General features: G+C 30.8%; 1 long non-coding RNA gene across 1 annotated transcript; it reads left to right on the forward strand.

Annotated features, from left to right (window-relative positions):
• Positions 1–379: 379 nt before the first annotated feature.
• Positions 380–11,431, forward strand: LOC134681368 (uncharacterized). Its single transcript, XR_010100611.1, has 2 exons — positions 380–778; positions 11,141–11,431. It is a non-coding gene; the product is annotated as an uncharacterized LOC134681368 (long non-coding RNA).
• Positions 11,432–13,852: the final 2,421 nt, after the last annotated feature.

Consider the following 13,852-nt stretch of genomic DNA (forward strand, 5'->3'; position numbering starts at 1 on the left):
ATATAGCAGGTTGACAATCACCAATTTTGATCATTGAGAAGCTTAATATTCCTTTTACAACACAACGTAATTAAAACGTTTAGCTGACTTTACAGAGTTATCTCCCTGTAGTGTTAGGTACCACCTTAACGGCAAAAAAATTGATACTTGGAAGTCAACTTATTAAAATTAACTGACACATTTTTTTCTAGCACTCCAGGCTCTTATTATTTTGTGAGAATCTTAGATAAATTCTATAAAATATAACAGATTCATTCGGTATGCCAAAAAAAACACGATGTGTGGATAAATATTTTTATAAAGATCCGTCTCATATGTTGCAGTGACAAAAGTTGATTGTGGTACTTGGGTATATTTGATTAGAGATCTTCAGCATAAAGGTCAATAAGCAATTCTCTCGCTGCAAAAAATAGTCTTAGAAACCTGATGAAACAATTAAAAAACAACAACACGTTTTGTCAAAATGAAAATAGAATTAAATAAGGCTTTAAAAGGTGTTAATGAAAACCAGTGAATAAAAACATTCATTTCTTTAAATTAAAAAAAGTGAGGAAGCCTTCTGCTATATCCTTCCGCACTATTTGGAAGAAAAAAGGCTCTTGATTCTTTTTCGAAGGTGACTTCCAAACAGAACAGAATGTCAGCATTACAAGGCGTATATAGAGGCATTTTTCGCCGAACATCAACTTTTGCTTTAGTGTTTTGCACTGGTGGATTAGTTTATGCAATGTATTTGGACAAGGCTCTTGACAGCGTGTTTAGAAACATGAATAAAGGGGTAGGTTTGCTGTTCCCAAATACTTAAAAAAAAAATCAAAATTATAGTACCCACTGATGTTACGGTCATGATTTATACTTGGTGGGATAACAACTACTGACAATTTCACTGATTTGGGACATGTGGTGGGAGTGTGTGTGTGTGTGGGGGGGGGGGGGGGGGGTGTGTGATGGGTCTACCTTGGTTTAACGATTTTAAAGAAATCTTAACCCTTGCATTGCATGCATTGCTTTATACACTCAAATGTAACTTATACATCACTTCTGGAATCCTGTCTTTCACCAGAAAAGATATTTTATGATCACTCCTTTATCAGTCAGAGCTCAGACATAAATAAGTCTGAATCTGCTTTTGACTCATAGAGGTCTAAATTTGTAAGTTTTAGGATTTGTCTCCCTTTAATATAAGGCAAAATACTACTTGAATAAGTCAAATATTGTAAAACAAGAAATAATTGACCAGAATTAAAAAGTTGCAAATATCGACTCCTACAAGTCGATAAGTGATCAAAATTGGTTAACTTCAAGACCCATGCATATTTATAAGGAGGTCATGCATCTAAATCAGGCCTAAATTAAAATATTGTTTGTTTGCCCTTTTCCGACCCTATGTTTTGAAACAGGGTAGGTAGGTAGGTAAAATATTTTATTTTTTTCACCCAAAAAATAACTTGGCTCGGTATACTATTTGTCATGGGAAGGCAGGTAGGTATAATATTTTATTTTATAGATGCAAAATCTGCATAATGTCATTTTTGTCCGTTTTGTTTTTGCAAATAAGTTTTCTGGGACAATTTATTAGTTTTGAAAAAAAAATATCACGTAGAATGTGAAGCTAATTCATATGTACTACTATTTTGTTTTCAAATATCAAAATATAGAGCTGTGCCACATATCTTCAATGTTAATATGCCTGGAGCTTGCACTTATATTCTGTACTTCATACCTTGTACACTAACCTAAAGGTTTTCTGTAAAAGATAACTTTGTACTGGTAAGATTTGTTTGAGCAGACATACATTACTAGTAGAAAAAGTCCCTGGATTGTTGAAATTTCGTGTGTGCCTTTGTTTCCAATAAAAATGTTACAAGACTTAAAACTCAATTGTCACATATTTTATATCACATTTATAAATTATCTGTATGGAAAACTTGGCGATTTTACTGCCAGATATTCTCCACTTTACAGGATTTGGTCACTTTTGGTTCATGTCAGATATAAATAATATAGCAGCATCGTTAACATAAACATCCTGATCTGTGGATCACAAAAGGCCATCCCTACATAGAATACAATGTCCTTTTACAAATTAGTTTAATTGTACACACGTTGATAATTTTGTATCAAACGAACTTTTTTGTAAATGAACCCTGCTCTTTTAAGTTTAAAGGTACAGAGTAACGTACGTGATATCATGATTTCAGGAAGCGTTGAACATTGATTTCAAACAAATGCTTTGAAACTTCAAATGCAAGTGTTCATGTCAAACGCTCAGGTGAAACCAAACGGACTGGACCTTATACGTTAAAGATAAAACCCGAGGATTCCGTAAAAAAGTTTTAAGCGGGAAATTCAAATATAAGATTTTTGGTAGGAACGAAAAAATAAAATAAAATAAAATCTTGCTGGTAAATACAAATAAAAGATTTTTAGGCGGAACGAATTTATAGGGTCGGTCGGTAAAGGGCAAACAAACAATATTTTAATTTCAGCCTCAAATAATGACCACATTGAAAGCCAATTCTTTGTCTTCTAAAGAAAAATATGAATGAGAGTCTAAAAAATCGGAGATAATGTTAATTAACCTTACAATGCAACCACCTGGAATCACACTTAATGAGGTAAAACATCTGTGTTTAGTAAGGATGTTCAATTAGATAATTAAATATAGATAGCTCAAGTCCTTGTGAACTCTCATTCAGGTTTTTGCTGTCATAGGTGGTGTAGTTTGGCCACAAAGTAACATAAAGTTTTTTCACTAACATAAATAGACCTAAACAAGTCTGTCATTTTCTGACTTAAATAAGTCTAAAATTGAAACTACATTTTTATAATAAATACATGTTTCGACTTATTTAAGTCAAAAACAAAAATCTACTTGTTCATGTCTGAGCTCTGACTGTTTATGGGGTCATTTACCAGATCTATAGCATGTATAGTAGGCCCGCCTGTATTTCTGCTCTATACACCTTATCGCTATTTGTCCACCATTACTGGATATCACACAGGTTCCCGTAAAATTTTGATGTCTTAAAACAACATACATGTATCAGATGCCACAATGGAAAAGTGGTTGTTGTACATGTAATGACGTCAAAAGTTCAAGCGGGCCGCCAGATCAGCCGGGAATAGCGATAAGGTGTATTACAGGTTTCCAGCACTTTCACAATCGTCATTCTGTAGGATAGTATAGAAATAATTCATGTTCCGTAAGTACGTACATGCAATCTTGATTCCCATATGACTGAGGGTGACCGTCTTATTAGATTTTAATTTCCCAAATATTTTTTGTATTGGCTTTTCTACCGTAAAAAGTCCCCTTATAATCAGTCAGGGGACTTACTTAAATGAGTGATTTTCTAAATCACTGATTCAAGTAACATTATTTCCATAAAGATGGAAGTAAGAGTTGTCTTTCTTTAATAATCACCTATTTAAGTAGTAGAAAATAATCACTAGAAGAAGTGATTTAATTTTACTGTAGCTTTAAATATAGAATACTGATGATCCAGGGACTAATTATGTTTCTAAACTTATCAGAACCAACATCTGTGTTGTCTAGGATGACCAGGTCATTTCAGGTGATGACCTTGTACTGAATCTAGGATAATGACATAAAAATCACTTGTTTAAGTATCCTACCTCAATTTCCTTCCCAAAAATCACTTCTTTAAGTATCATTATTTTAATAACCCTTACTAATTTCAACACCCCCAAACAGTGAAACTTTTATCACCAACAGTAGAATTTTATTACATAAACGTTAACCTTGAACTTTACAGGAAAAATACTCCCACTGCTGGGAAAAATCTGTTAAGAAAGTATCAGTTCCTTATTACAGCATTTTTCAACTAAAATAGAATTTGTACATTGTAGGTAAATGATACGATGTAGCATCAAAGGCATAAGCCTTGCTACTTAAAAGATGCAAAAATATCATTTTTTTTTTCAATTTTACTAATGAAAAGATATCATTTAAACCTATGTGTTTAAAATTTTGATAAAACTACAAAATCACAATTTGTGACAAAACTTCAAATTTGCTACTCAAATAAGTGATTTAAAAATCACTTATTTCAGTAAGTCCCCTGACTGATGATTCCTAAGCCAAATATTCACGATTATGAATTAACATTGTTTTGTGTAACAGTACTACCATTATCATCCAATGCACAATTTGACAGGTCTTAATTTCCAAAATCCATATAAAATGTTCAATAAATGCAACTAAATATAGAAATAGCACCTACATGTACAGGTCTCAAAAACTTAACTTTAATGGGATAACTGTGCATTATGTTTTCTGGTCTGTACGTTGGTCTGTTTGTCCGTCCATCTGTCCCGCTTCAGCATGTTCAGGTTAAAGTTTTTGGTCAAGGTAGTTTTTGATGAAGCTGAAGTCCAATCAACTTGAAACTTAATACACATGTTGCTTATGATATGATCTTTCTAATATTAAAGCCAAATTTGACTTTTGGCCCCAATTTCACGGTCCACTGAACATAGAAAATGAAAGTGTGCGTTTCAGGTTAAAGTTTTTGGTCAAGATACATTTGTAGTTTTTGATGAAGATGAAGTCCGATCAACTTGAAATTTACACATGCATGACATGTTCCCTATGGTATGATCTTTTTAATTTAAATGCTAAATTAGATTTTTTACCCAATTTCACTGACCATTGAACATGTTGAACATGGAAAATGATAGCGCAAGTGGGGCATCCGTGTACTTTGGACACATTCTTGTTTAATCTCAATTTGCTGAAACTCCTAGGATCCCTGCATGCATGTGTATAGCGCAGAAATACATGTATATATCAAAGTGAAAGATAAGAAAGTAATTTTGCACATGTAGTAAGTTATGAAAGTGTAAACCAAGAGAAAAGTATTATAAAAAGATATGCAAATCATATAAGAATTATAGGTACAAATGTACATATTACAATTTTTTTTAAAGTGACAAAATAGTACTAAATATTAAAAGTAAATTTCCAGTACTACAGATATTTGGTACAGAAACAGTACCTACATGTATGCAAAAGTAGCAGTGACCCCAGTGTTTATATAGATACATTTGTACATGTACATTTGAGATACTAAGTCTTTCTTGTTTTCTGCTTATTGGTGCAAAATATTTCCAAAGATATCCAAAAGAAATGATAAAATAAGATATGATTCCATTTGAGGTTTGAAAATATTTATGCATGTGATATTACCATGATTACAGACACTTTCATGAGTTGTCTACTCTTTTTTCCTAAATCTATAGTAACATATGTTTGCTATCATTTAAATATATCATAAATATTTTATCTTGGGAATTCTTGAAACTTTGTGCAGTAGCTTAATATATTACCTTGAAAACTAATTTTCTAATTCCATTAATACAATTTTGATCAACCATAGTCCTTTTTTTTGGTGAATCAATGAGACAAATGTTTGAGGGAAAATTAAGCTATAGTAACAAGGCTTAGTTATTTCAGACATGTAACCTCAAATATATTATACATGTTATATGAGAGTAAATGAGACACTTAAGAATTACTTGGAATTTTGTGCAGTGCCTCATTACAAGTTCTGATCATCATTCCTTACAAATGTACAATGAAATGAAATACATTGTGATACATGTCTGAGCAACGGCTTTAAAGAGATGTAGAGAAGCTGTAATAACACCCTTTTGTTATTGCAGGAATATATTTTCTGTAATAACATAGGTGTACTATGCATGATTGGTAAACTATGAACTGTTATATGTTTGCAATGTTTATTATACATAAACATGATAAAGAAATTTATAATATCTATAGAACTTGTGGAAAATTTAACAAAATTAAGTTTGTATATTGTCCTTTTAAAACATGTAGCATACATATGTTATCACAGTATTTTGATATTTAAGCCCACAATGCAATAACGACATGTTTGTTATTTTTCTCTAATAACTTATTTAAGTTGGACCCTTGACTGGTATGTTGCCTGTAATACATTGTAATTGCATTTATATTATGTTGATAATGGGGAAACTTAAATTTTCCTTATTGAAGAAACATTGATCGATTGAATTTACCAAAATTTGATGAGAGATTTGGCTTTTTATTTATCATTTTTTAAATACTTCTGAAATATAAAAAAAATAAAGGGGCTAAAGCCCATATTTTCTTGAAGTTATCTCCAAAAATTTTAAATATGCTTTTTAACACAGGCATAGTTTATATGACAACAAACACAAGATAAACTTTTATAGCATTAATCAAGTTAATTTGACCAATATATATGAAATAATTTGAGCGCATTGACTTCCAACATAACAACAAAAGGGAATTAACTCTGGTTCACATTCAATGTGTTATTCAATCAAAACCTATATCTCTGACTGTATATCTTTCATTGCCTATACAGTGACATACAATGTAGACATATTTTCCCTGGCCCTTCTACCATTTGTGCCTCCTACTATCATGACTTTAGATTGTGTACAGTACATGCAGTAGAATATAATCATATGTAAATTGTCCGAAGAAAGCTCAAAATACCAAACCTGCTGATAAAGCTAAATTACCCAGTCTAATGTTGCTATATATGGGTGGAATCAGAAAAAATGAGGCAAAAGTGTGACGAGCATGGTCAAAAATAAACATATTTTTTGGGGTTCAGGATTTGTCTCACCACCTTCACCATATCATTTATTTTATGAAACTTAAGTGTCCAGACAAAGCATTAAGACATTAAGAATAATTTTAACTTTTAATAACTAACAAAATCAGTAATTTGAACAAATACAACTAAACATATACACATGATTTACATCAATTAAGAATACATTAAAAGCATAAACATATTTCCTATTAATGCCAGGTTGATTAAGGAACATTTGGATACCAAATTCTCTATACATTATCGCCATCAATTTGAAAAAAATCCTGTTTTAGCACTTTATGTATGGCAGATTATGAATGACCTGGTTATAAAAGTTTAAATACAGAAAAAAATTACTTAAGAATATTAACAAAAACACCTTTCCATTAAAGACGCAACTTTTGGTAACAATCAGCAAACAAAAATATACCAATATAGGCTACACTTTTAAAGTAATCATCTTTTTAGAAAAGCATCCATTTCTGGGATTTTGTCACACTCCTGACATATTTGACACATATCATATATATAAAAAAATATATAATATGAATGCATCTATCACATGTTGGAAGAAAAGTATCAAAAACCAGAAGGCAATTCTATCAAAATTTCATGAAATTATTGAATATATAGAATATGTTTTCTTTTTTTTTTAATCAATATAAGGGTGGAATCAGAAAAAATGAAGATTTTAACATATTGGGGCATATTGTTTCCCCCATTATATTTAGGAAAGTAAATTAAATGTCAAACCAACAAGTTCAATACCAGCTAACTTGCAGCCAAATTTCATTTAGATATCTTGTACCAGCAAAAAGTTTTATTAAAAAAACATGTCAAATTTGTCAGGAGTGTGACGCTTTTTGTGTGACAGGATTTTTTTTTAATAATTTACATGTTGAGTAAAAATTATTATGATGAATGCATGTATATGAAGATGGTTTATAATCATTCTTCAATACTAGGTTTTGTAGATTATAGATTGGTGTTATCATTGCACAAATATTATATAAATAAATATGGACCATAATTTGGTATTCGGCCTTTGGTTTCTTTTTGTATCCTTTTTTATAAGTTCTAAAATTTAAACTTTTATTTAGTGGGTTGTGTTGGTGTTAGAATAGTATGAATGGAACAATTGAGTTTTTCGAGAAAAAATTAATACATTTTGATTCACCGTTTACGTGACATGAAACCAAACAGGAAACCAATCTTTATTTTCTTTATTTTGCACAATATAATTCAAAAGGCATAAATAAACACCATTACTAGTGTTACTTGCTTCATGTTAATATTTAAAATCTATTTTCAATGTTATATTAAAGTTTTTTTTAAACCTGACAGGAAACCATAAGAAACCGAAAGCATTTTTTTAGTTTTATTTTATTGCAAAATCTGCTTAAATTAATCTGAACAGTATACTTTTTCTTAAAATCCATCTTAAATGTAACAGTATTATAAAACTCCTAAATATGTGCTTGTTTTGAAAACAATTAGTACATTTTATTCAGAATTTTCCATATTTTCTCCATTGATACAGGATACCATAATCGTTGAATCATGATGTTTAAGCAAAAAAAATGTATTTATATTTGGTTTTGATTTTCCAGTTAATATATACAATTTATTCCAAATCATTGGCAATGTAACATTCTTCAAATCCAGTAAAGAAAAATCCTTTAACTTGGAATTAAAATCTTTAAAATAGACACAATGTGATACTTGTGACATGTACACCATCTACATGGTTTCCACATTTTAACCTACTTTAGTGGGCTAAAATCAATAAAGTACTTCCTTTCAAGTCATGCATGCTAAAAGTTTACTTCTCCTTTGAAAAATTTATTGCGTTTCTGATAAGTGTTTGCAGAACATGAATAAAAAATATTAATTAAAAACTGTGACAGGATTCCAACTTTGTACATTCCAAGTGTAACGGTATATTAACATGTATTTTTTATTAAATTATATTTATTCACCTAAAATATCCAGTAATATTTACTGCTGAAGTTAAATCAATCCAACGAGCATTGGTACAATGATAAGAGACGTAATTTCGATTGATTTTTCCAAGGACTCTTCACGTCATTATCGGGAAACGAAGTGTGTTCTAACGTCTGTCAAATATGAAATCGATTTTGTCAAGTCATTGGGCATTTATTTTCACACAGGATCGTATGTAACATTAAGCACATAGGAAAAATAACAGACCACCGGCGCAATCTCTTTGACAATTGTATTTTCCCCTTTTAAACAAGACGAAACAAGTCTACAGATTATGTTTGCTAACATCCCGTTGGAAACAAAAACAATGTTTAGACCTAGTATTTCGTACATCCGGCCGTAATGGCGTGATCACATGCTAGTCACATGTTTCACGTATGACCGGAAATGGTTAGAACTTAAGGACAAAAACAATTTTAATAAATAATTGGACTTCTGTTTCGTGTGAAATGTAACGCATAACGGCAACGTAATGTTCTTACTTAATTATTACGAAGATCAAAACAAGAATGTAAATCATCTCGGATTTACCTGTTTGAACATCTCGTGAGAGTTCATATAAGCATATTGTTTTTAAGAATTCTATTACAACAAAGCAGATTACATCATCTAAAAATTGCGTTATGAAATCGGACGCAAAAATCACGCCACTGTTCTTACATCTGCTACATAAATACTTATAGTTCTCGGCATTTTGTTCTCACTATTCTTATTGGTCGATTTTCTTTGTTATTTGAAAGCAAAAGTTACGAATTTGCCGGTGACGATTATCTATAAATCAGTCAGCGTTATGCTCTTCGGAAGCAATAAATAACGCGAGAAACGACACAAAAATACGGTTGTAGAATCTTTGAAATTCGTATATTTTAATTTTTTTTCTAGGGAAGTGTAGCATACACTTGTATGTTGATAAAAATAATGGCATCTTTAGATGTAGTTGCAACTTTTCTTACAGTAATTCACATTTTATCACTTTTCTATAGTTATAGGAAACGGAGCCCAATAGCAAATTATGGTCCATATACATTGTGAAAAGGTATGTACCAAAAATTAATATTGGCAAAATTTGATAATTTCTAAATTAAAGTGTTATGGTTATATTTTAAAGGAGTATTTGTGTGTAAAACTGGTAAGTATTTATTGTATACATGTATAAGCTATCCATAAAAGGCTATACAGACATCCTGAGGTGCATAATTCACATATTGGATTAACTTCTATACAAGCACCCAAAAATGTCAGGAGTGTGACAACTGTCAAATTTATATAATGCTTTTCATCTTACATTGTTATTTATTTTTCAGAAGCACCTGTTCCATAGAGAAGAAAAACATTTAGTGCAGCTGTGATAATCTATATGTTGAATCTACACACTTGATTTTTAGATGTCAGGAGTGTGACACTTTTTTTATACATTCAATGACATATATTGTTTAAATTTTGTATTTTCTAACCTTCTTCTATCAAAATTTTGACACCAAGTAACAATGGATCATTTTTTTTAATATGTAATTAAAATTTAAACAATGTCATTGAATGTATAAAAAAAGTGTCACACTCCTGACATCTAAAAATCAAGTGTGTAGATTCAACATATAGATTATCACAGCTGCAATAAATGTTTTTCTTCTCTATGGAACAGGTGCTTCTGAAAAATAAATAACAATGTAAGATGAAAAGCATTATATAAATTTGGTACATGTTTAAAGACAGTTGTCACACTCCTGACATTTTTGGGTGCTTGTATAGAAGTTAATTCAATATGTGAATTATGCACCTCAGGATGTCTGTATAGCCTTTTATGGATAGCTTATACATGTATACAATAAATACTTACCAGTTTTACACACAAATACTCCTTTAAAATACAACCATAACACTTTAATTTAGAAATTATCAAATTTTGCCAATATTAATTTTTGGTACATACCTTTTCACAATGTATATTTATTTACATAATATTTGTGCAATGATAACACCAATCTATAATCTACAAAACCTAGTATTGAAGAATGATTATAAACCATCTTCATATACATGCATTCATCATAATAATTTTTACTCAACATGTAAATTATTAAAAAAAAATCCTGTCACACAAAAAGCGTCACACTCCTGACAAATTTGACATGTTTTTTTAATAAAACTTTTTGCTGGTACAAGATATCTAAATGAAATTTGGCTGCAAGTTAGCTGGTATTGAACTTGTTGGTTTGACATTTAATTTACTTTCCTAAATATAATGGGGGAAACAATATGCCCCAATATGTTAAAATCTTCATTTTTTCTGATTCCACCCATATTGAGACCGGCATAAAGTCTGAAAATTATTCATGTTTTATCCTTTTATGTTTTCTGCTCTAATGTCTCTTTGACACATTCCGCATTTCCATTCTCAATTTCATGTTTTAGCATTCTCATTTTATCATGTTTATTATGTTCAAGGAAAATGTCAATTAAATTTTCCCAGAATGTTTAAAGAACAAATTTTTTATTTTCAGAAAATGTATGAAGATGTCCAAGCTTATTACAGTCAAAAGACAGAAGAATGATTTATAAATAGAAACACAAAAATGACTGCTGTGCTGAGCATCAACTTATAAATGGTGTACCAATATGAAGAACTTGATCAGAAATAAACTCAGAAAGATCTGTGCTAATTTTGACAGTCAATTCCGTTGTATTTTGGTGTTAAGCATAACAGTCTTTCATAAAATCTGAATCATCATTATAATTTATGAAGTCACATTGTTTTATTTGGTAATATAATTTATAAAAGAAATATTGATTGATTTTTTCCACTAGTTCTTTGAGTTCTTGTCGTTTACATTAAATTATTATTGAAATAGGAACAACATGTAAACACAAAAATCTTTAAAAAAAACTGTAGAAGGCTGAAAACTCAGCACATATATGTAATAAGTCTTGAAAACTTTGCCAATATAGAAATTAGAAGATGTGGCATGATTGCCAGTGCAACAACTCCACTTGAGATCAAATGATGTAGAAATAAGAAACTGCAGCCTTCAACAATGAATTAAATCATATCGCTCAGTCAGATATATAAGAGGCATAACAGAATGTAAAACATTATGACATAATCAATAAATACAAAACAAATATATGACAAACAACAAACTACCACATATTCTAAATCACTTGTTTTTTGTTCCCCTACCATCACTGAAGTGTGCATGTTAAATGTTACCCTTGTCCATCCATACATCCATAAATTGGTTTTCATTTTTATGGAGCCTACAACTTTTGTCACAAAAAGCTGGACATGGGGATAATGATGCAGCGACTAAGACGGCACCATTAGATAACTTCTATAAAGCCTAATATTTAAAAGAAGGTGGAAGACCTGGATGCTTCAAACTTTGTATATATGGATGCCTCAAGTTTTGAAGTTTCTGTCTGTCTCATGTCCATTGTCCTTGACCTCATTTTCATGGTTCAGTGACGACTTGGAAAAAAAAAGTTGTAATTTCTCTCTTATAATGAGTAATAGGTAAACTATATTTGGTATGTGGGTACCTTGGAAGGTCTTCATGCACGTCAGACAGTTTTCAATTGACCTCGACCTCATTTCATGGATCAGTGAACAAGGTTAAGTTTTGGTGGTCAAGTCAATATTTCAGATACTATAAGCAATAGGTCTAGTATATTCTGTGTATGGAATGACTAAGGTGTACATGTCCAACTGGCAGGTGTCATCTGACCTTGACCTCGTTTTCATGGTTGAGTGGCAATAGTTAAGTTTTTGTGTTTGGTCTGTTTTTATTAAACTGTATGCAATAGGTTTATCATATTTGGGGTATGGAATGATCATGATGATTGTAAGCTGAACATGTCTAGCTGGCAGGTGTCATCTGACCTTGATCTCATTTTCATGATTCAGTGGTCAAAGTTTTTGAGATGTCTTTTTTCTAACACTATGCAATAGGTCAACTATATTTGGTGTATGGAAATATTTTATTTGATCTTGACCTCATTTTCACGGTTCATTGCTCAGTGTTAAGTTTTTGTGTTTTGGTCTGTTGGCAATAGGTTAACTATATTTGTTGTATGGAAGAATTTTAAGCTGTACATGTCTGCCTGGCATGGTTCATCTGACTTTGACCTCATTTTCATGGTTCATTGTTCAAGGTTTAGTTTTTATGGTTAAGTCTGTTTCTTAGAAACTATTAGCAATAGGTCAAATTCTTTTAGTGTATTGAGTTGTGAGGTGTACGTGTATTTCTTGATTGATTTATATGACATTGACCTCATTTTCTTGGATCATATTAAGTTTATGTGATAGTTGTAGTGTAGGATTTAATAATGTCCTCCATGAAAAAATGTCCACCGGACACATTTTGACAATATTTACTTATTTAAATGTGTCCTGGACAAAATTTCCTATGAAAATATGTCCTCGGGTATGAAAAAGTGTCCATGAACATGGACATTATTCACTACCATAATATTGTCCAGGTGGACATTTTTTTCACAGGACATTGTGTCCGCCAGGGCATTTTTTGATATAATTAAAGTATTAAATGATATCCATTGCCTTGTTATTACTGGACGCATTTTTATTAATTACGAACTTGAATTAATTGTTACTTTGACATAAAAATTGTCTCATTGGCACTAATACCATCCTTATCTTCATAACTATATTTTTTAATATAATTATATACATGTTAGATGCTGTTCCATTTTATTTTCCTTTGAGGACACAATTTAATAACATTCACTACGAAAATTTGTTTTGCAGATGGACCATATTTCATAACTGTTGCTGTAAAATGTTTTCCACTTAGAAGACAATTATATTTCATGGCAATGGACATTATTTATTTTCTATTGCCTTCTTCTCTGACATAATAAATATAATAACATTTTTCATAATTTGATTATACACTTCCTTCTTATTGTTATTCTTTCATAGTCATTACCATTTGCTGGGAATTTCTTAGAACTTAAATTTCTCTATATTCACTTCCATCCATTATTTATTTGTTTACATTTGTATATTGATCAATTTCTCATCAATCTTTCATATTTTAATTAAAATTCAAGTATAATAAAACTTTGTAATGCCCTTTGTATTACTTCCCTTGATGACACAATTTAATAGCAACTACTATGAACATTTGTCCTGAGAGTGGACACTATTTCATATTGTTAGCAGTAAAAATCTGTCCTTTTGAGGGACACCATTCCAT

The sequence above is a fragment of the Mytilus trossulus genome, chromosome 8 (assembly GCF_036588685.1).
Source record: "Mytilus trossulus isolate FHL-02 chromosome 8, PNRI_Mtr1.1.1.hap1, whole genome shotgun sequence".
NCBI lineage: Eukaryota > Metazoa > Mollusca > Bivalvia > Mytilida > Mytilidae > Mytilus > Mytilus trossulus.